The following is a 21,975-nucleotide window of genomic DNA, read 5'->3' as shown; positions in this document are numbered from 1 at the left end:
TATTTCAGATTTCAAAGAAATATCACCTTATTATAAGGTCATGTAGAGATTACCTCACACACCCTCAGACCCATGCTCAGATACAGTACCTCTCTTAAACACACACAAATAAAACAAAATGTCAAAAGCTTGATGTGTAATAGAAAAAAGAAAAGTTGGGACATGTTGCAGCAAGAGCAGTGGAACAGCAAAAAATAAAATGAAAATAATAACATTGAAATGCATTTTTATTGATCGATAAATCATGTAACATTAGTATGATACAAAGCAAGTTTGATATGACAATGGCAAACACATAATTATAATATTGTTTATTTTACTTATATGTTATAGTTAACATATTTACATAAAAGACCAAGATGTAGGCAAAAAGCTTCAGTAATTTGACTCCATTGAGTGCTTTCAGTAAACAATAGGTTTCCCCAGCAAACATCTTATTGCCTTAATTGAACCTCCTTGAGAAAGAAAACCACACACTTTGTAATGTAAATGTTAATTGTAGTAGACAATGGGTCTAGGTAAATAGCACCCCTGGACATGAAGTAAATGAAAGGAATACAGGCACTTAACAATGAAAGGTTGTTTGCACAAACAGTGCTTCAAATGTAAATAAACAAGGGTCTTCTCAACGGTCACTACAGTAGTAAAACTTTGGCACGTGTTCCTCAGTCAAATTGAGAATTTATGTTAACAAAGTCTCTGAGAGTTTCTAACTGAAACTATCAGGGGTTTTACAGGCCTCTCCAGACTGAAGTTTTAAAATAAGATGGAGCTACAAAGGAAAGTGTAATGCTTTTGGAAAAGAGTTGCATAGTTGGGATTTGGGATTGTCAGCCATCTAGGCCATGTGGGTTTTCGGCATTTTCTTATTGCAATGTTTGTATTTATGTTTAAATGCATATACAAATGTTTGCTTGGTGAAATGTGGGCAAATGTGAAGACATTTACAAAAAGATTACCATAGGGGCCTTCAAAGAGTCAAAGTTTTGGTTAAGCATAGTCACTTTTAGATTAAATAAAAATGGTTGTTTAGAATGTTTCTAGCTGAGACTACACCAAAACAACCTTTTATCATATTGTTACTGTAATCAACTTTCTACAGGTTGATGATTTTATAGTTTTACTTCCAGTGTGTCAACTAGCATAATTAGGCCAAGTTTCTATAATTATTATGTAAGAGGTAAACACCTTGATGAAGTGATGATAATGTCTGTTATATAGAGATATATATTTTTAAATATAACTCACCCAAAATAAAAGCCAAAAGGTGATCACAAGGCCAAAAGTATGGACTGAGAATCTGACATGAGGGGCAGGCAGCAATGGTGCTTTCCTGGAACTGCTTTCTACTAGCTTTCCTTAAATATTGAAAATCTCAACCAAAGAAGGGAGCCAAACTTAATTATGGCCAGATTAAACAGTGGTTATAAAATTAACAGAAACAGACAGCATGCAGCAGCTACAGACCAGTTGGTGCTCCCATTTGGGAGGCTGCAGATGGCTGTGGGTGGGAAATGCCTCTACTTTCTTAAGCGATGGAGATGAGTATGGTGTGTACTTGATGTTTTTTTCATACCCCCCCCCCCAACAGGACTGTCTGTCATAGGCTGCCCGCCCCGCTTTACCACTTGCCCCCGAGCGTGGGAATCAGAGCGTCCTGCCGTTCACATCTCCTGCATTCCGTTTAGCGGAATCAATTAGGCAAGACAGACCCTCAGATTCCCCACCCCCTTTCCATTTTTGTCAGGTCTATATACGTCCTAATTATTTCAGTTTGGGATGCCAGAGCTGTTTCCTGGATAGACCTGATCATCCTTAAACAAAAAGAGAGGAGGCGCACACGTGGGTTGTGGCGTAAATGTCACTTTCATTTCCAATGCTAGGCCCAGAGTAAGACAGAACATTTTTTTAACACTTTGACAAGAGGGGAGGCGATCTCGTCTCCATCATGTCTTTCTGCTTCAGTAGCTTCCTCAAGGAAACCCTCTTAGAACAGAGAAGCATCTGTCCTTGTATTTTGAATAGAAGAATAAAAATCAGCCTCTGCTTTTTTTTTTTTTGCATTTTCCCTACTAGCACTATGTCCTCAGTAGATACAAAATATTAACCTTCCAGTGTAAACTTTTCTGATAGCCCAATTTCATATGATCTGATATATACCCCAAATACATGCAGTTTCCAAGCAAAATTTAAAATTTAAAATTTATCAGAGGAGGGGCCCTCAGAAGAGAACAGCCTAAATCTAGATAATATGAAATCATTTTAAAACTAGGTACCAGTCATCTCTACAACAGCTTTCTAAGAAAGGGAAAAAACCCTCATATTTGAACTTTTGCTTTTAAGTAGGACAAACAGCACACGCCTCTTAACTCATTAGCACTATACAACTCTCCCTTGTAACAACAACCCCTCTCAAAATACCTGGCAGCTTTATTTTTTGGCATATGCATGTCACTTAATTTCCTCTAATCCAACCTTTAATCATAAGGAAAACAAAAACGAAAACAAAGTTAGATTCAATAAGTATTCCTGACCTTTCTGGTTTTTACTGTCTCTTGGTTGTAGTCTTTCATTCTCACATGCTCCCCGGCGATCTTGAAGGAGTTTTTACTTTCGGTTATCTAGCTTTATGAAGACCAATACACTCATACAGCTAGATAACCAAAGATAACAACTCGCTTCCCTCACATTCCTCTGTCTTCCTCTGGCCTGAATCCAGATCCCGATCTTTCTGGCAGTACCGAAGAGTAGTCCTCCAGGACACTTGCAGGCGCTTAAGATTCCTCCTTGTATGTAAATATGACCTGGCTTCTGTTTGTGTGTGCGGCTAAAACATCCAAACGAGATCTGTTGCTTTCAAAGTTTATTCCGAACTTTTTTTCCCCCTTTCAGCAAGTAATCTCCGGCAGCGTTAGCCAACAATTCATCTATTAATATCAGAAAATAAAACCAGCTATTAAGGTGCAGCAAGCGGTTATGAGTGAGCAGCAGTATCCGTCCCTTCAGAAGCCTCTATTTGCATTGTAAATTGCTTCATTCTCACGCAAGACTCCTTAGCCTCCCTCTATGGAGATGTATGAAGCCAACGGCAATTTCCAGTGCAGGTTAAGAAGGAAGGAAAAAAAAATCCCATTCTATAGAAGTGACAGCTGATTCAAGGATCTGCTCCTGATCCTTTTTGGTTAGGCACCATGAGCTTTTTACCAAGCAGTGGCAGCTTGATTGCAATATCTTGTGTGTGTGTGTTTTAGGGGGAAGATCCTCGATTTCACAGGGCTTCTAGGCTGGGAAAGAGAAGATGCCTTCTTGCTGGCGTGCTGCTGCCCCCGGTCTGAAAGAAGGAGAAAAGGGCCATCATTGGAAGGGCTTTCACTGCCAAAATGTGGACCAGCCCGGCAAGGTCAAAGGTTCGAGACCGCGGGAGACCAAGGTAATGATGATGTCATGAGAAATCTCAAGTACATGGTTATTGATATGCATCAGTGATCAGCCAACTGCCCCAGGCCTGCTGCCTGAGCAGCGGCAGAGGCAGCAGCAGCAGCGGCAGCATTGCAATAAGCCCCATTTTCTCAATCAACATCTCTTCCGCTACCACTACCGACTGCTCCTGGAAAAGCAACCCGAGGCCTTTTACCTTCTTGGTACTAGTGTAGATCGCTCTAATATCCAAAGACTGGAAGAAATCTCTCTCTAAGGACAGATAAAAGCATTTCAGATCTGGGGAACGTCTTTGCCTGAATTTCTCTTCTGGCAGATTGCATGGGCAGACAGATGGAAGGCACTTTGCTATTGCTTAAAGCAGGGCCTTGCTTTCTGGGGCTGGGAATCAGCTCTGTATTACGCAGTGAGTCGATGTGTGAGTACATTGCTATGGTGGTGTGTTTTTAATGGCTTCACAGCTCAGGCATGTTTTGTATCTATGTACCATGGTGATAGGGTAGCGTATTTTGTTCTGTAAGTTCAAAATGAACGCTGTAAGCAAGCCGACTTCATCCCGGTTTTAAAAAAAAAATAACTCTCTCTATAGGGTGTGTGCCTTAGAATTAAGCACAGGTAAATACGGCAGCAATAGTTTTTAATGTTGTACACAACTCCACTGTAATAAATGGCGAGCCTTTGTCTATAGTTTCAAATATCAATTTTCATACAGAAGGTCAAAATGCACTAAGCTTCCTTATGAAATTATGGAAAAAGTATTGTTACCTCATGAAAAAGACGTAAACACTTGAATGGTAAGAGCAGAACTCTACCCTCGACTTCCCTTCCCCACCTTCGCCCTTTTTCTTTCTAGAGGGGAATATTGTTTCATGAATTAACTAGCATTATTCCTTTTCTTAGCACTTTTCAAATTGTAAATATGATCACTTAAAAGAGCTCTCTTCTTCATAAGGAGTAATATTTGTCTAGTGTGCCTACGATGTGTACAGTTCTAACAGTCAGATGCCCCTCAACAGAATATCTAAGGCACAGTCCACGGGCAAACTTTATGGACTATTTGCCAAAATTATGAATTATGTTTGGTGTTATTACTATTCTTTAAAATATAAGCTATAAGCCAATGTCATAAATCTTCGTATTCATTTCACACATCACTAGTTTATCACAATACTCTCATTTCTATACGATAACTATTTTCTCCAATGGCTAAAACACTTTCAGAATAAAACTAAACTCTCTTATTGAGTCAGTAATTTATTCATTTAAGACATGGGTGTGAATATGCTTACCAAATTACATACAGAGCACACATATGTAAATCCTATAGAAAAGACTGATAAGTAAAGAAAATCAGATTTGCTAAGGAAAGCCCCCAAATAAGAGTAGAAGCAGCAGTATCACACCAATTAAAGATATGGTTCAGTAACATGCATGCCAACTTTTCCCTAAATATTTTACTAATTTACTTTTTGGTGAGCATTCTTACTCTGATTATTGAAAGAAAAAAAACCAAACCCTACACTATGGACATTGCTCATCTATTTTTTCTCATCAAATTTTGACTCAGGAAGTAGAATCAGAAATAGCTGCAGTGGGATATATGTGTATATATGGCAAACTACAAACTAATTCATAGAAATATACTCCTATAGAGTTACTGTTTTTACTTGCACTAAGAGGTGATAACATAAGGTACTGGGTAAGAACTGAATACATCACTGAGGTATATGGCATTTTTGACATTATGTAAAACCCAATGAGCTTTGCTGCCCTGGAAAATTGACATTATTTTGGTCTTGCTTTCCAAGACCTAGAAGCAGAATCATTAGTGAATTGGCATCTACTACACAGAGCAAGCATATGACCAGATAAATTCAATTCCTGAAGTCAAAACCCCAGGATATACCAGATAGTTTTAGAATATCTTTTGCTCTGTATATGTCTGGGGTGGAGGCTTGTGATAATAAAGAGATGTGATGCACAAATGCATGTGTTTCTGCATGTGTATCACCCCCATTTTTGTGTGAATTTGCAAATTAATGCTGCTATGTTTCCACATTTAACAATTAAATGCATTTTTAGAACCCAAGTAACTATCATGAAAGTCAAGACACTGAACATTTCAGATGCTTCTACAATTAGAAGATACATAAGATACTGTCTTAAAATAGCATCTTCTAAGGCAATATCACATAGTCATATCAACCGACTCCAGGACTGGCCTCCATGCCTGTTACATGTACTGCAGATTCGTTATGAGAGCCTTGAAAAGTGAAAATAGCCAATATAATGGTTATGGGCAGACAATTAAATATTTTACCTCTCCATCATCTTTCAAAGTATGGAGACAGAAAAGATGTAGAGCAAGATTTAACACTGAGCACCTTATTATTTAATATTGCCAATGTTCATATCATGGTTTATCTTACACATTTCAAGGACAAGTTGAAATGTATATGTGAGACAAATTGAAACAACTGTGCTCTAAAGATTCCTAGCAATGTCTATGATACATTGTTAGGAGCAACTATTAATACCTATGGGTTCTTATTCCAGGTATTTTCTGCTTTTCAAAAAGCTATTTAGCTGAGCCACAGAATACCTTTTTTTGAAATCTGCATATTGAAGAATATACTGAATTCAAATGGCTTGCCTGCTTATTCTCTAATAAATTCCCATTAATGGCCAGTAGACTAGGACGTGATTGTCATGCTTGTTTTTTAATCTTTTTACAGGTCTCTAGATGGCTGAAACATGAATTGAAACATCCTGGTTTTCTTGGGAATAAACAATCTCTGCTTAAGTTAAAAGTGAAAAGTTATGATTTTCCACATATTTCTATCAGAATTACGCTATTCCATAAATGCAAATACATCAGGTTTGCCACTAATATTTAGTACACCTCTATGAATCCTATTCAGACTGCTGCAGAGTATATAAAGAATTGTCCTATCACCAAAATTCTTTTTAATATTGAGTTTGTATGATTCTCATGCATGTAAACCACAGTCCACTAATACAGTCAAGACTACCATTTTCTACATAAAACCTATTTAATTTACAGTGAATTGTATAGTTCAGGCAAGGTACTTGACTGGCTTGCTTTCTAATAACAAGTGGCCTATTATTTATCCTGTGTCCTCAATTCCTTTTTTATAGGCAGTTACAGGTTATGTTTACATTATCTTTGATATATAATATACAAAAGCTACCTTTGAGAAAAAAAACTGCACATATGAAAACTTAGGTTTTCCTGGAATTGTATCTATTGCATGAACTGCGAGGTAGGAAATACACTGCAGACCTGCCACCCAGTAAATAATATTCTGTTTTGATTCTGTACATCACTTTAATTTTGTCAGATGTAAATTTTAAAATTACCTTTGGTTGGTGGGGTAGTCTATTCATTTTTTGCTTCTTTGTAGTCATCTGAAAAACAGTCAAGAAAACATGATCATAGTTTTAATATAAATATATATATTTATGCTTGTGTACATTTGGTTTCATTTAAAGTATTGCAATTGCAATGGTTCCTTAAAATGCTAAGAGATTCCAGAAAACCCCAGTGCAATGTATCCTGGGCTTCGGCACCTAGAGAGTTAAATATGCTAATTTGCATTTAAATGGAGACACACATGATAATGGGAATGCAAAATATGCAGAATCTTGGAGGGGTTTGGAAATTAATTTTTTTCTTCTTTTATTTTTAGCCTGGAAGGAAGAAGGACTCAAGAAATATTAGGGATTTGAACACTGTAACCTGCCGTACAAAAGAAGAGGGAGAGTTCGTCCCTGAACGAATTTTAAGACTGGAACAAAGTCATATTTTCTAAATGTTTAAGGAACTGAATTTCCAGGCCTTTCAAACAATGGGAATCCCTGGGTAAATATCTAATCCATTAGAAAGATGCAAATAGTTTACTGTAAGGCCACAGCACGGTGAGATGTGCATTCATATCTATGGCTCCTGATTGGCTATTTCCTCCAGTAAATCAATGAATAATGTAAAACCTGATTGCTCTAAAGTGGTGGATTTTTTTATTCCCTTCCCCCATCCCCCATGATTCAATATAGTCAAGAAGTCTTACACTCCTGGAAATAGGTTGCTTTTCTTCTATGATTTTTTAAAATGCTTATTGTTATTTTGAAGTGGCAGGGTGGGGCTATTGGTTTTGCAAAATGAAAGTACTGCACTGGTTCAATTAACCCGACTATGGGAGCTTGTTTCCTGAGACAGCGCCCTTATTACTGGTGCCAAGGAGGAGAAAGAGGGTGGTGGGCAGAGGTGGGCATCAGGAGAGGGAGGAAACCGGATCCAACCCCACTGTTCTGGGCCCAAGGCAGCCCCTGCTCCAAAAGAGCCCCCGGCCGTGGCCGTGACTTGACAGGGCCTCCGGTCTAACTTCTGATCAATTCCATTGCTGCCCTGACCCCTAAAGACAGTCCTCCATTCAAGCACCGCAGGTACCTTGCTAGAGAAAAATGCCACAGACTGTAATGCAAATGCATTGCCTGGGTCCCCACTGCCCGGGTTTCCTCAGACAATTCCAGGCCGCGGAAGGACGGTCTTGCCTCCCTCAGCAGAGTCTGGGCTTCAACCAAACCGCAGAGACTGGCCTTCGCTAGGATATCAGAAGCTCGAAGTCCCAATAACTGACCGCAATGGTTGCATCTTGATCAATCTGAACTTGGGATCACCCTGCAAAGCGTCCTCTCGCCTCGCAGAAACCAAAAAGCAAAGACAAGAAGGAAGTGGAAATCCACCAGGTCTAGTTAGCTACTGTGTTTAAGTTTCCACCCAAATCCTATCAGACTCTCTCTTCATTGCCAGGTAATTGCAACTTTCAGGGGGTTAAAAGAATTTTTCAAAATACGAATCTTGAATCCAGGAATGCAAAATACAACCATATTTGGCTCCAGGGTTTAAGAGGGAAAATTCCCACCACCAATAAGATAAAATTACATACAAAATTTCCCTTTCCAGTACGAAATTTTCCTGGCTTCTCTTTGCAATAGGGAGTCAGGCCGCTGGATAATTAACAGCCCTGGCTTACACAATTCATGAGATCAACAGGTTTAGAATCCAAGACACGCAATCATTAGCTGAAGCAAACCCGGGACTGGCCCTCGGAGCGACCTGCAGCGCGTCGCTGCGGGCACCGGCTCCCAGCGAGGTGAGGAGCGCGGGAGCGGGGCTGCGGCGGGCAGTGAGGGCCCCGCGCCGCCGGCCGAGTTGCCGCCTGCGGCCCGCCACTGTACTCACTTGTGCTCTCCTCCTGAGCGAGGCAGTGTTGCCCCCAAATCCAAAAGCGCGGGCCAGAAGACAAGATCCAGTCACAGGGCGGCCGCAGTTACACAACCAGGCTCCTCTCGGCGTCTCCAAAAAAGAAAAAAAAAAAAAAAAGAAAGAAAGAAAAAAAAAAAAGAAAGAAAGAAAAGAAAAAAATTCAGACCATCCCTCTCCTTAGCACATTTAAAACTGCCGCTCAATTCCACTCGGTGATTCTTGCTCGATTGGGTCTAAAATAGTTTGAAGGGACCTTCCCTTCTGGGGAAAGAGAGAAGGGCGCAAAAGACGAAGGAAGAAAAAAAGCCAACTTTCCCCCCCACGCCAGGCACTTGCTCCTTGAGCCTCGGAGTGGAGAGTGAAGTGGTGTGTGCGAGGCTCGGCAAGTTTTTGGGGGGGCTGTCCAAGGTCTAGTCCAGCCCCCTCTGCCGAGGAGGACGTGCTCTGAAACTCAACCAATTTCCCCACTGCTTTTGTTACTGATGAACTGAAGCCCTATTGTTCATCCATTGCCACGGTCTTTTTCAGTCCCCACACTACGTTCTGCGTTGCCAGAGATAATGAATTTGCACCCAAACCTCTCATAGTCCCCTCCTGACAGACGGAACAAATTAGAAATGTCTCGTCTGAAGGAGGGCAATGGCTACATTTTCCTATTGTAGGGTGCACAGCACACATTTCTTTGGAAACTTCTTTTGCCTTTTCTACCTTTTATTTTCTTCTCCCTCTTTTTCTTTTTTCCTCCAGTTCTCTCCCTTTGATTTCTCTCTCAAGAAAAGCCCTGACTTATTTTTCCAATGCACCATTTTATGTAACTTGTGGATCTTTCTACCTTCCTTCTTTCCTCGCTTTCTTTTTGAGACTCCTTTTGCTATTTTATTTACAAACTTGGAGAATGACCTTTTGACTTGCAGACTTTTTTTCTTCTTAAAGAAAGGGCTTTTGGTTCAAGTCCCTCTTCCTCACTCCTCCCCTTCTTTCTGTTGTGTTCGTTAAATGTGTTTGGCTAACTACAAGAAATACGTTATAAGGATTTTTATTCTTTAAACTCCAGAGCTACTCAAAAGGTACCAGGAACTCGCCATAGGGATTATCTATTTGAGTGGGAAGAAAAAGCGCGTGTGTGTGTGTGTTTCTCAGGGAAAGAGGCAGAGAGATGTGGAGGGCTTGAGTGGGAGTGTGCAGTGAGAGAAGAGTGGGGGCTTTGTGGGGAAGGTGGGCTTCCTGAAACACGATCGGGCAGGCTGTCAGGGATGTAGGCGCAAGAGGGAGGGTGCAAGAATCTTTTCTGCTGAGGGCTGCTTGTACCCCTGGGCCTGTTTGCGCGCCCTGGCCAGCCGCAGCCTGGGCACCGGGGTCTGCGTGCGCGGGCGCTTGTTTCGAGCCTGCGCGCGTGCGACCGGAGGCGGGAGGGGGGGGTTGTAAAAATTCTGACGAGTGGCCCGTATGTAAATGAGGCCTGCGGGGAGCAGGGAGGCGGTAATAAGAGCCGGGAGCTTGCAGCCCCGCTGGCGGCCCCCAGCTTTCCCGCCAAGTGCAGCCTGAGGACAGACAGCCAGGCGTGTCCTTGGCGGGAGGGCCCCCGCCCACCGCGCGCGCTCGCCCCCCGTGCACACGCACACATTCCCCTCGCAGGCGTGGGGCCCAGTGGCCACGAGCGTGTCAAGAAAACAAAGCTCGGGCTGCGAGGTGGAAGGAAGAAACCGCAGCCTTGGCGGCCAAGGGCAGCATAGAGAAGCGAAGACCGCGGCTTCCGGAGCCCCTTCCTTGCCAGCCTCTGGCTCTGCCCTCCACCACCAGCTCTGCACGGCCCTGGCCCAAAAGAGGCCGAGGACCATTTCTTAGCTGCCTGGCAGAGGGTGGTCAGCAGAGGCGGAAGCAGCTGTGCACAGGGAGTTGCCAGCAGCCCCCTGCCCAGTGCGTGGACACGCACACGCTGGCCCGCGGGCCTTGAGGGTGGGCGGGTAGCGGGCGTCTGAAGGCCTCCCTGCCGGGGAAGGAGGAGACGCTACCTCCCCACCGAGGTTGCAGAGCTCCAAGTGAAAGACACACCAGGCTAAATCCGGCCAGGCAGCGCCAGAGGCGGCGGCAGCGCGAAGATTCGCACCTCAAGAACCCCTCCCTATGTAATCGCTAGGGCCTGGCTGTTTAAGAGAGAACCTCCTCCGACCACCACGCCACCACCGCAGCCGCCACCACCTCTTTCAAGTGGGTGAAACTCGAACTCCTGCCCGGGAGCTCTGTCTGGCCTGCATGTCCCTGCAGATAAGTCCCAGAGGTGGCCGTGGGGAGACACAGATCTCTCATCTGGCTCACAGCGCCTGCCTCGGTGCTCACCAGCCCAAGCACCTCCCAACACACACACACACACACACACACACACACGCGCGAGACACTCCCATCACATTAAAAAGCATGCTAATGGCATGGCTGTTAACGAAGCCAACGTGTTAATGAAGCCAACGTGCATAACGATTGCACAGGTAAACAGGTACCCAAACGAGAAGCCCCCACCAATCGACTGGGCGATTTACCTCTCCCTACTGGAAACACGTGTAGCTTATCGTGTTTTAGGAGTGATTTTCTGTTGTCTGAGGTCTCCCCCTCCTCTTCTTGTGGAGAGAAGTCAAAAAAAAAAAAAAATCATGTTCCATTGTCAGTCTTCTTTCTGATAAGCTACGCGAGCATTGGTCTAAAACATTTGGGAACTCGGTTTATCTGTTGTCTTTGGTTTGTTGTTTTTTAGGTGTGTTGTTTTTCTGAGGGAAGCAAAATAACGTGTATTTGATGGGGCTGGAGGTTCAGGACAAGAGCCCGCGAGGGCGCCGGAAGGCTGGAGAGGCTGGCAGCCGGGCGGCGGAGAAAGAGGTAGCGGCTTGTCCTCCCCTGGGGCCGGCCGGGACCCCTCAGCCCCCGCAGGCCTGGGCTCCGCCACCGCCGCCGCCCTGCCCGCACTGGCGGGCTCCGGCGGCCGCCGCTCCGTGTTTTCCCCCATCCCGGCTTCACGTTCAAGGTTTAGCTGCGAGGTCACGTCCATTGACGTCAGCTCCCCGTCTCCCACTACGTCCGGCTACATTTACATACATCAAGGAAATTAGGGCATTAAAAAAATATGCAAATCCTGCGCGAAGAGGAGCCGGTGAATTCCTGGCGCGATCGCCTTTTATTGAAGCTTTTAATTAAAGGGGCCAGTTGGCGAGCCCATGAAACAACCGCCAAAACCCCCAAAAGAGAAAAATAAACGCTGTAGCCTTCGGGAACGGTTGTTTCGGTTCCTGTTCTGTGGGCGGCTGAGGACCGCCGGCTGCCCGGCTCCGAGAAGAACAGGTTAGAGGAGGCAGCTCCAGCCCATGCATAATCAGGGCTCCGCGGCGCCTCCATTCTTTCTCCTCCTCCTCCTCCTCCTCTCCTCCTCCACCTCTCCTCCTCCACCTCCTCCTCCTGCTCCCGCTCCTGTTGGTTCCAGCGTGTATTATTTTTAATACTGATGCATATGTAAAGGTATATTTGCATTTTTTAATTCGCGAAAAGTTCAGATTGTATCGTTTTATTGATTATACCCCTCCCTTTTTTTGCTATCTTATTATGTCTATCTGTTTCTCTGGTCCCTTTCTGTCTGTATTTTTTAGCGAGTGTCTGCTACTGTCTCTTGCTAGATAATATGCACAGTTGTCTCCCTGCTCCTGTTCATTTAAGGCTCCAAATATGCACATCTGCCATGGATGCAATGCCAGCTGTATAACCTCCTGGGTTGGTCATAAAAGAAAAGACACATTTTTTTTTTCCTTTCCTGACATACACCCTAGATGGGCTGTAATGCCCGTTGCTCAAGGCTCAAAGTTTGATTGTCTAATTAACTTCATATTAACAAAAAGACAGCTTGGGCCAGTGCATTTGGAATAATGTATGTATAAAGGAAAGTGACTCCAAAGATTTCTACAGAATTTTTATGCTGGTTGACTGAAAGGTGCGGCATTCAGCGTCCTATTGCTTTCTAGCATTTTTTATTGCAAAAAAAAAATCTATTTTAAAATGTGTAGACACAGCAATGGACAGCCTTCTGCAAGGAAGACATTTTCAACCATGTTGTATGTTGTGCCTTGTCTGCTGCGTTCAAAATTTACTGAGTTTCATTTTTATCTTAGTAATGCTGGGGGGGGGGTACATTACCTTGATTAAATAGTGTCCTTAATCCCTGACTTTGAAATGAAAATAAAGAAACAAAACAGTTGGCTATATTAAGCCATTTGATTTGCCCTAAAATATACAGGCCTTGAGCTAGATGTCAAGCAATGGTAATCTTATTTATAGAGCAAGATTGCCTTTCTGGCAACATATCTATATTCCGCACAATGGCTTTTGAACAATATATATGTATGAAGTCCACTTTAAAAATTCCCTCCGAGCTATTATTTTTAAAAAGATGAATCTATAATTGCATAGCCACAAAGAACAACAAATAGGCACACATGCAGCTTATTCAAGTCCAAGTACATGCACAGGTAATTAGTTTTCTTATGAATGACTTACCTGCACAGATACCCAGGACAAGCCAGCCCTCCCCAATAGCTCTCGTGTATAAATATTCACATATATTTCCCCCATTTAAAATCTGCAGCTATATACCACCTTTCATACTGGACTATCCAGCATCCATTTTTAGCACCCTTAATTCTTATGGCATTTTCAGCCTTACCTCTGACTGTAGTTTTCCCAAGCCTACACCAAAGTGCTCATATGATATGTCACCCAATAAAAAGCGGTCAGATGGCTGCACGTAAAACGTTAAAAAATGGAAACACTCATCCTTTAGGTTTGCCCTTATCTTGCTATATATAGCAAGATTACCTTTTCTAAAGTACATGTTCACACATCTTATGAATAGTTGCAGAATTCCACAACTGGCTAAAGAATTGCCGGTTTCTGGGGCTTCTGGGGGGCACCTGCCTGAGTGAAACAATTCGGCAGGTTAAATGTCTTTTTGAGTTTGGCTGCAATGCAATCGTGCCTGTCCGTTTGTTCCTGCCTGGACTCTGGCACACACCTGCCTGCCTTTATGTGGGGGTCAGGACAAACACACCGGCCACGTTGCAGGGCTCAGAGTGGCGGTGCATATATTTCGATGGTAGTAGCAAGGAATGTGTGCACGTATGGATGCCTGTGCATACATGTGTGTACAGACGCATGTGTGCGTGTGCGCGCGCGCTCTGTGACAAGGGACATAGAGAGGTACACCTCATATCTGATCTCTCTGTAATCTCTTTTTCTGTTTCTAATCTCCCTTATTGGTGCAAGGTAGTAACCTGAAGCATCCGACCCGTCACCGTCACTGCCGTGTGCGCGTGTGGCTTACCCCGGGGGCCGGTGGCTCTGTGGATCGCTGGTTCAGGGGATGTTGTGCTGGAGGGTGGATAGAGCCGCTGCCGCCGCCGCCGCGGGTCCCGGTGCTCTGTCCCAGCCCGGCAGCTGAGCGCGCGGTGCTGGAGCCCCCTCCCACCCCGCCCTCACCCCCATCCTCCCCTCCCCGCCCCTCGGCACCTCCCCCCCAACCCCGCATTACCACATGGAGGCTGAGTCCCTGCGAATCACAGCAGCAGCGGGCGGCATTTGAATAAGCCCCGCACAGACCCCAACTCCTCCGCAAGCAACGTGCCCTGCACCAAAGGCCACCACTCACGCCGGTAACCTGGCAGCGGCAGACACCTCACCCAAGTGCCCTGGGCGCTCGTGAGAGAGGGTGCTGGGCCTCCCACTCGCTACTTTTATATTAACTTGGCTGATAGGATCAGACAATAAGTGAGGAGGGGAGAGAGATACAAACACAGAGGGGGGAGCGGCAGAGTGTGTGTGTGTGGGTGGGAGAGAGAGAGACAGAGACAGAGACAGAGACAGAGGAAGAGGAGACTGAAGAGGAAAGAGGAGAGGCGAAGGGAGGAGGGGGGAGGAAAGAAAGACAGGCTGAGGAAACGGGAAGAAAGCGGGAGAAAGGACACCAAAGGGTTGAGTGAAAGGGAGTAAAATGGGGAGGAAGTGGAGAAACGATAGGAGGAGGAGAGATACCCAAATATATGAATTTAGACTTTCCAAGCTAAAAATATCACCTCACTGAACTTCACAACCTCCAATTAGACACGTGTTTCTCCCCCCACCCACGTCACCGAATGATTAATTTGCTGTCTCAATCAGAAATAATTACTTAGAATTGTATTGCAGATATAGGATTTAACGAAAAGAAGCCAATTTCGTGAAACATAGCAAAAGGCATGACATTTAAAGATGATGTTGGCCACCTCACGTTACAAATTTAAGGCTTGCCTTGAAGACGCTGGCATTTGCCCAGCATTGCCCTGCGAGATAGCAACACCCAGGCCCAGAGTAGAAGCAAAGGAAAGTGTTCCGAAGTATTTTGGACTTTAAGTAAGATTTTTTCTTTCTTCCTCTTTGATAATTGATTGTTACTTTCTTTACATTTTTCTTCACAATTTGATTATGTTAACCCAAAATACAGATGAAGTGTGGGTCTTACTAAGAACTTACAGCCAAATGTCCCCACATTTTAACTGAAGATATGGTTTTAAACGTAAGTTTAAATATATTGCCCACTGCATTTTGCATACTAACTCTTTCAGTAACACAAGGTTCTGAATTTAACGTTTTGAATGCAATCTCCCTCTCTATTTTCAAATCGCCGTCGTGATTTCCTTGTACAAAACGTTAAAAAGCAAAATAAAATCTCCAGTCACCTATGGGATGTACCCATTGTAAATGTCCTTCTCGGTATTCAAAAGCCAAACCCCCTCCTTTTGAGACACAAACAAAAAGAACGCTTCTGATTAATAATCTCTTAGGCGGCACACTGAGGCCGCAGACAGGGAGCCGCAGGATGCCGGAGAAGGGCATAGAATTCTCAATACCTAGAATTCAATCCAGATTCCCAAGACGTGCTAACTGCTAGGTTTCCGAAGAGGAATAATACTTGGCAAGCAATGCGTTGGGGGAAGACTGCCACGTCCAAATACTGACTCCTTCCTGGGCTGGGGGAGGGGGCGGTCGTCGTTGCCCGACAGCTCTGCGTGCACACGACTGTAAAAGATGGTGTATAGCTCACGCTCGTGGCCAGGCCCAGGTTTCTTTCTTTCTTTTCTTTTTTTTTTTTTCTGTCCCTTCCTGCCTCCCCCCTGCCTTCCCTCCGCCCCTCCCCCCTCTTTAGGCAAGAAATTGAAATCAATCCACCCTTTCTGTGGCTAGCTCCCACGAAGCTGGGATTTCAACCTCTTATTTATATTTAAAGACATTGTGGAGTCTGGGTGAAATATCCCGGCTCTGGGTTTTGCTAGGATGCGCCCAGTGCCGGGTCGCTGACCACAGAAGAGAATGGAAAGGAGAGAGTTGATGGTTTCCAGCTGCTTCCGTCGGGGCCCGGTGTTTTGCCCCAACAGACGCCTCTCTTCTTTTTCTCCGCGAGGGCGGCCCTTTAGGCGGCCAGTATTGCTGCGGCCCAGGCCAGATCAGCCAGGGGAGTGCCTCGGGAGGCACTGGCCCTCTCTCGGGAGCTCTCGAGGGCCTGTGAACCCGCCTGGCGCGGGAGACTGTCTGGCGCTGGGGGCCAGCGCGGGGCTCCTGGCTCCCGCTAGCAGGGGAACAGCGACACCTACTGGCTATGCGGTCCCGGCGTCGGGGCCGTCGGGGCGGCCCCGGGCTGGGGAGTGCCCGGGTGCATGGACTTGGGAGGCTGCAGGAATCTGCGCGCAAGGATCGGCCCGCCCCTCTGGGCCTTGTGTGTCCCGGGAAAGGCAAAGCTTCTGCTTCTAGAGACCCCTACGGGGACTGTCGGGTGAGACTGCACACTAGCGCGGGCACACGCTCCCTCCAGCCCAAGGTTCTTCCTTCTGGGGAACCAAAGGGATCCGGAGGCGCAGTTGGCCACCTCCTCCCGGTTCGATGAGAAACCGAAGAGGAAACTGAAGCCTCTTTGGGTTCATGACCCAGGCCTCTCTCCTCCACCACCCCCATTTCAGTGCTGACTAAAGATGGTATCTTTACAAATTAGGTAACGAGGAGAGTTTATTAAGGAGGGGAAATGTGCGACTCAAGGACTCAGACTTACGTGCTGTGGCTGGCGCCTGGCACGCGGACCCGCCGAGCCCTCCAGCTCGCTAGAATCCGGCACCTTGAGCGGCCCTCACCGCCGCCGGGGACTGCGATTTGATAGCTTTTCTTTCAGAATTATGATCTCAATTACACCGGAAGTAGAGGCAAATATGGGGTGGTGGTGATATCTTTGAAATCTAAGGGTAGATAGATAGATAGGTAAATCCCGCTAAATGCAATAGGAAACGCGTAGGTTGGGAAAGGTGGGAGAAGGTGCCAACGGGTGGCGAGGCCCGAGGAAAACCCAGCAAGGATAAGGGTGGAAAGAACCAATCCTTGTATTACAATTTTACTGTCTCTATCAATCTTTTCTGTTCAAATAAATAACCATTTCATATGAAAAGGAGATGTAGGTGGTTCCAGCAGTGGGGGAGGAAGGAGGGATGTCAGCCTCCTCTTGTCTTTAGGATGCCTCCCTTTCCAGTGTTAGGTTCTGAGGTTCAGCTGGGCCCAAGAAACCTGATTGAATGTGATTCGGGTGTTAACTTGCTTGTATATTAAAATTTATTTTTTTCTCTTAAAAATGGGAGTATTTGAACTTATTTGAATCCTTGAGATTTTCCCATTTAAAATATTACTCTTTGAAAATCCCAGAATTAAAAAGCACAAACTTGTCACTGAAAGTTCCAGTTCACCTTAGAAATTGTTTTCTTTAGCTTTATACATAATGGTTGGAACAAGAGTTTAAAGTGGAAAAGGGAGGGGGGTCTGGTAAGGGCTCAACTTTTGTCTGCATTCTCTACAATTTCAAAAGTTTTGCTAATTTTATTTTGTTTAAGTAAAAGCAGAATCTCTTAGTGCCCCTAATGTCAAGAGTTTTAAATCAAGTCTCTCTGTGTCTTTTTCTCTAATTAAACAAATTTCTAAAATACTCAAGGAGCCTGTTCCTCAACTCATTTTTTCAGGTATTTTTTTTCCCTGCATGTGTGTGCAAATGTGTTCTGGTAATAATGCATTCACATCCCAGAGCAGGCTGTTAGCAGTCTGTACGATGTACGAATAAACCTGTATTACTAATAATTAATAAAACAGAGCTATATCCTAATGGCATATCTCTCAATTTATTGTGCACCCTACTGCATATCAAAGTCAACTTTTCCTTGTAATATGGAAGTCTTAACAGGAAAATAATTACAGAAAAATTGAATTACATTGGGCACACAGCAAGCACCCATCAACCAAACCCAGTTCAGAGGTGTCTTTGGGTATTGAAAGCACCTTGAAAAAATGCAGGGTTGAATTTTTCTCCTGTATTTGGAAGCATTGAGTTTCTTGAATGTAGCTTTATTTGTGGCTTGAAAATCTTAGCTAGAATGGGTTCTCATTGTTGCTTGATATTCTTTGATGTTATTGACTCTAGAATTATTGATTAGCATTAAAGAAAATAGAAAAAAATAGAATTTAAGTGTCAAAATGATGGGATTTCTCTGTATTCCTAATCATTTCCAAAGCATAAGCATATTAAACCCTAGTTACAGGAATGTTTCTTGATTCAGAACAGGAAATTAGGCCAGTGAAATTGATTCTTATTCCATGAGAAATATCTATGATTATTGTGGTGAAGTAAGGGTGGAGACAAGGCTTCTCGTTCTATTTAGATCTCCCTTAATATATTTCTCTTTTAATGTCTGTTGTTTAAAAAGAAAATTAAGGAACGAACGCAGGCTAAATAAACTGTCATTAGATTGTCTGTGTTCCTTTGTCACACCTGCCCTCCCAGTGGGCATTACTGGGAGGGTGTGTGTGTGTGTGTGTGTGTGAGTGTGTGTGTGTGTGTGTACTTCCTTTTCTCCTGGTTGAGGAGCCTAAAGGGAGGAAGGGTTGCAAGGATGGGAATATTAATCAGAAGGCACATCTTTGCATGTGAAAATGAGCTGGATACATTTGAAACCTTGCTAAATCCCACCTAGATGTTTATCTGGGTAGGGTGGACTTGTGTGTGGTAGCAGGCAGGCTAATTGCCATACATCGCTTGGGGAGAGGGAAAAGGCTGCTGCGTCTGGAGTCTGGAGTGGCTTCGCTCTCAGCTTCGGTGAAATCCGCAGGGGCTCAATGAGGTTTGGCTTCCAGGAGTAGAGCTCCAAGGGCACCTGTGTGCATCTGGTTGGAGATGTACGTGTATATGTGTGTGTAGGAGTAGGCACTTCATCAAAAATTAATTTAAAAAAATAGTAGTCCTAAAATTTTGCTCTGTCATCAATTGGGGTCAGCCACCAAGGTCACTAACATGTCCTAGGTTCACTCATGAACCGCCGCAATATTATTGCTTTTGATGGAAAAAAATGGCTTCTTTCATGTCTTTGGTTCTTTATGGTACTTCTAATAGTGGGGCGAGGCTCTAGCCTCGCCCTCCTCCCTTCTTGATCCCCGCAAAGAAAATCACTCTACCACTTGAGCCATCTGCAGCAGGTGTAATGGATGGCAGGGGGCCGACCTAACCACACTTCAGTCTCTTCTAGGTCGTCACCGCTCTGCACCAAACAAATGAGTCCTGTTTCGCCACTAGGGTGCCGAGGTGGATGGTGGATGCCGGCCCCCGCCCCTGGCATCGTTCAGCGCTTAGAAACCTGAGCCAGCTGACAACACACGAAACACACAGGCACAGAAAAAACGCCGAGCCAACTGCGCTCTCCCTCTTCCCACTTGCTCTGTTCTCGGTACACATGGAGGACACATACAAAACCTTTACACATTTAAAAGCCCTCGCAACTCTAAATTCTTGGTTACTTATGACGACCTTCCCCACTGTACATAGTCCCTGGCGTGTGTGTGCGCGCGCGCGAATGTGCGTGTGTGTTTAAAACGCTTATTGGTAGGTCATCAGCAGCTGATCAGACATAGTAATCCAATAATCTTTTTGAATACATACACATTTTCGTTAAAGGTATTTTTCTTTAAAGGAAAACTGTCAATTTTCTGCGCAAGTCTCGGATTCCCAGTGTAGGTTCTAGGGAACCGCAGAGCTGCGCAGCCCCGCCTTGCCTAACTTTCCCTTTGCAAGGTTTGAGCCGTGCGCAAATTGTCACTTCATGAAGGAGCAGGAGCTCATTTGCACGCGTGTGTGTTATAGAGGGGAGCTGTGGGAACGCACAGCACAGGGAGGGAAATCGGGTAGCTGGAAGCCCCCCTCCCCAGCGCCGCTTGGAATCCTTGCAGGACGCACAGGGTGCCTGCCCCAAGGCAAGAGCACAGGGTTCAACCTCCTGGGCGCAAAGCATCCTCTTGGTCCCGGCTTTCCGTCTGGAGCCTGCCCACCGCGCTCCACCCCCATGTTCATCATTATTTTAGTAGCCCCAGGTAATGGTTCTCATCTCACGGGCATTGGGTCTGGGCGGAGGCTGGACTCTGCCAGGAACCGATCTCCACTGCCCCCAGAGTACTCACCTCGAACGAGGACCTTTCAAATGGTGGCCCAGAAGCGTCAAGTTTTTTCTCCCAGCCGTTGTGCCTGATTTCAGCCCTTGTGCCAGATTTCCCTCCCGTCTGCCGCTCCTCTCAGTAGGCTCTCGTGTGTCTCTCTCTCTCGTCTCTCTCTCTCTCTCTCTCTCTCTCTCTCTCTCTCTCTCTCTCTCTCTGTCACACACGAGGATTACTTGTGACTTTTAGAGGCAAAAGCTTGCTTATTCAGAGGAGAGAGGGAGGGGAGAGGAAGAGGGAAGGGAGGCGGGAGGGAGGAAAGAAAGGGGGAGGGAGAAGTAGAAGGGGGGATGGAGGATGAAGAGGAGGTGGAGAATCTGAGGTGGTGAAGGCGTAGGTAGAGGAGGAGGAGGAGTAGGGTTGGGAGGAGTAGGGTGAAGTAACCAAAGATGGGCTGGGTTGGGTCGAGGAGGGATAAATTGCTCCCCACCCAGCTGCTGTGCGACGCCCCCGAGTCCCGGGGGAGCCTGCGCGTCAGATCATGGCTGGCCAAGGCGGGGCAGTACAAAAGCGCCGCGGGACCCCCTTCAAGAGCTTCTACTTCGGCAGACTGAGAGCCTGAGGCCGCTCCGTGCTGGAGCTCGGCTCTCCACCCGCACAGGGGTGGCTGTCTAGGGGCTCCAAGCTCTACAGAACTTTGATATTTCCTTCCTGAGCGCCTGGCCATCCTCGCCTGCGTCTCAGACAAGAGCTGGAAGCCCGCACATTCCCCGCGCGTCCTCATCCCTGCCGCTGGCGCCCACCTTAGCCACAGTCCTGGTGCGGGCGCCGCTCACTGGGGTGTCTTCGCACCACCCAGGGTCAGCCACAGCCCCGCGTCTCTGTTCACTTTTGGGGCACTCCTTCAACTTGGGTTTGTTTGTTTTATACGGAGGGTGTGTGTGTGTGTGTGCGTGTATGCACGTGTGTGCGTGTGTGTGTGTGGCGAGCACTCTCCAGGCTAGAAAAAAGGTGAAATACGGAAAAAGTAGCTCCAGTATCCGGCAGCTGGGAGCCCAGGACAAAGTCCGAGCATATCCAATATTTGAGATATAGTTCGTAAAAGGACCAAGGCGAGAGCTCACCGAATCACTTCAATTGAGTTTCTAAGCAGCAAGGGTTGTTTATTATTATTAAATACGAAAATAGGCTAAAAAACGAAAAGTAGTTGCAGAAAAAGAAGTGGGGCATTACAGCAATGGTCAGGAACCAAAAGTGGTTGAAATAGTTTTCTGGGACAAGAACATCCACGATGGATAAAAGTAGAAGTCTCGGACTGGCCCAAAACGGATTCATTACAGTGACGGGATTTAAAAAATAGGAGCAGGCTTTTCCACACGGACAACCCATTAGTTCTCTGGTAACCGTAGTAAGCCAGTCCCATGGCATGATTACGGGGCAGCCCTAGTGCACACCGACGGGGATACTGCAGAGGGTCGGCACAAGCGTTCAGAGAATCCTCTGTGTCCACACACACACTGACAAAGAGAAAAAGTTGGAATACCAGCACTCTAAGCTCGTACATACCTATATTTTCTGAAGCAACTATCCTTAAACACGGTACTTTTTCTCTGCATTTTCTTTTTGCTGACCTGTAGACGAGCCACTGCACTTGTACATTAGGCTACCTAAGGACCAACAATTCTGCTTACACAAAAGGTGAGAGGGCACATCATAAAATGCCAGAGGGGGTGGAGAAACCT

At 45.4% G+C, this 21,975-nt stretch overlaps 1 long non-coding RNA gene across 1 annotated transcript; it reads right to left on the bottom strand.

The window, feature by feature from the left end:
• Positions 1-209: 209 nt before the first annotated feature.
• LOC128779312 (uncharacterized) lies at positions 210-21,147 on the bottom strand. The gene is made up of 4 exons (XR_008425215.2): positions 20,261-21,147; positions 8,702-8,815; positions 6,820-6,867; positions 210-3,331 (listed from the first exon to the last, which is right to left on the bottom strand). It is a non-coding gene; the product is annotated as an uncharacterized lncRNA (long non-coding RNA).
• Between the last annotated feature and the right edge of the window lie 828 nt (positions 21,148-21,975).

Source organism: Desmodus rotundus, chromosome 1 (genome assembly GCF_022682495.2).
Source record: "Desmodus rotundus isolate HL8 chromosome 1, HLdesRot8A.1, whole genome shotgun sequence".
NCBI lineage: Eukaryota > Metazoa > Chordata > Mammalia > Chiroptera > Phyllostomidae > Desmodus > Desmodus rotundus.
This window is presented reverse-complemented; position numbering and strand designations above follow the sequence as displayed.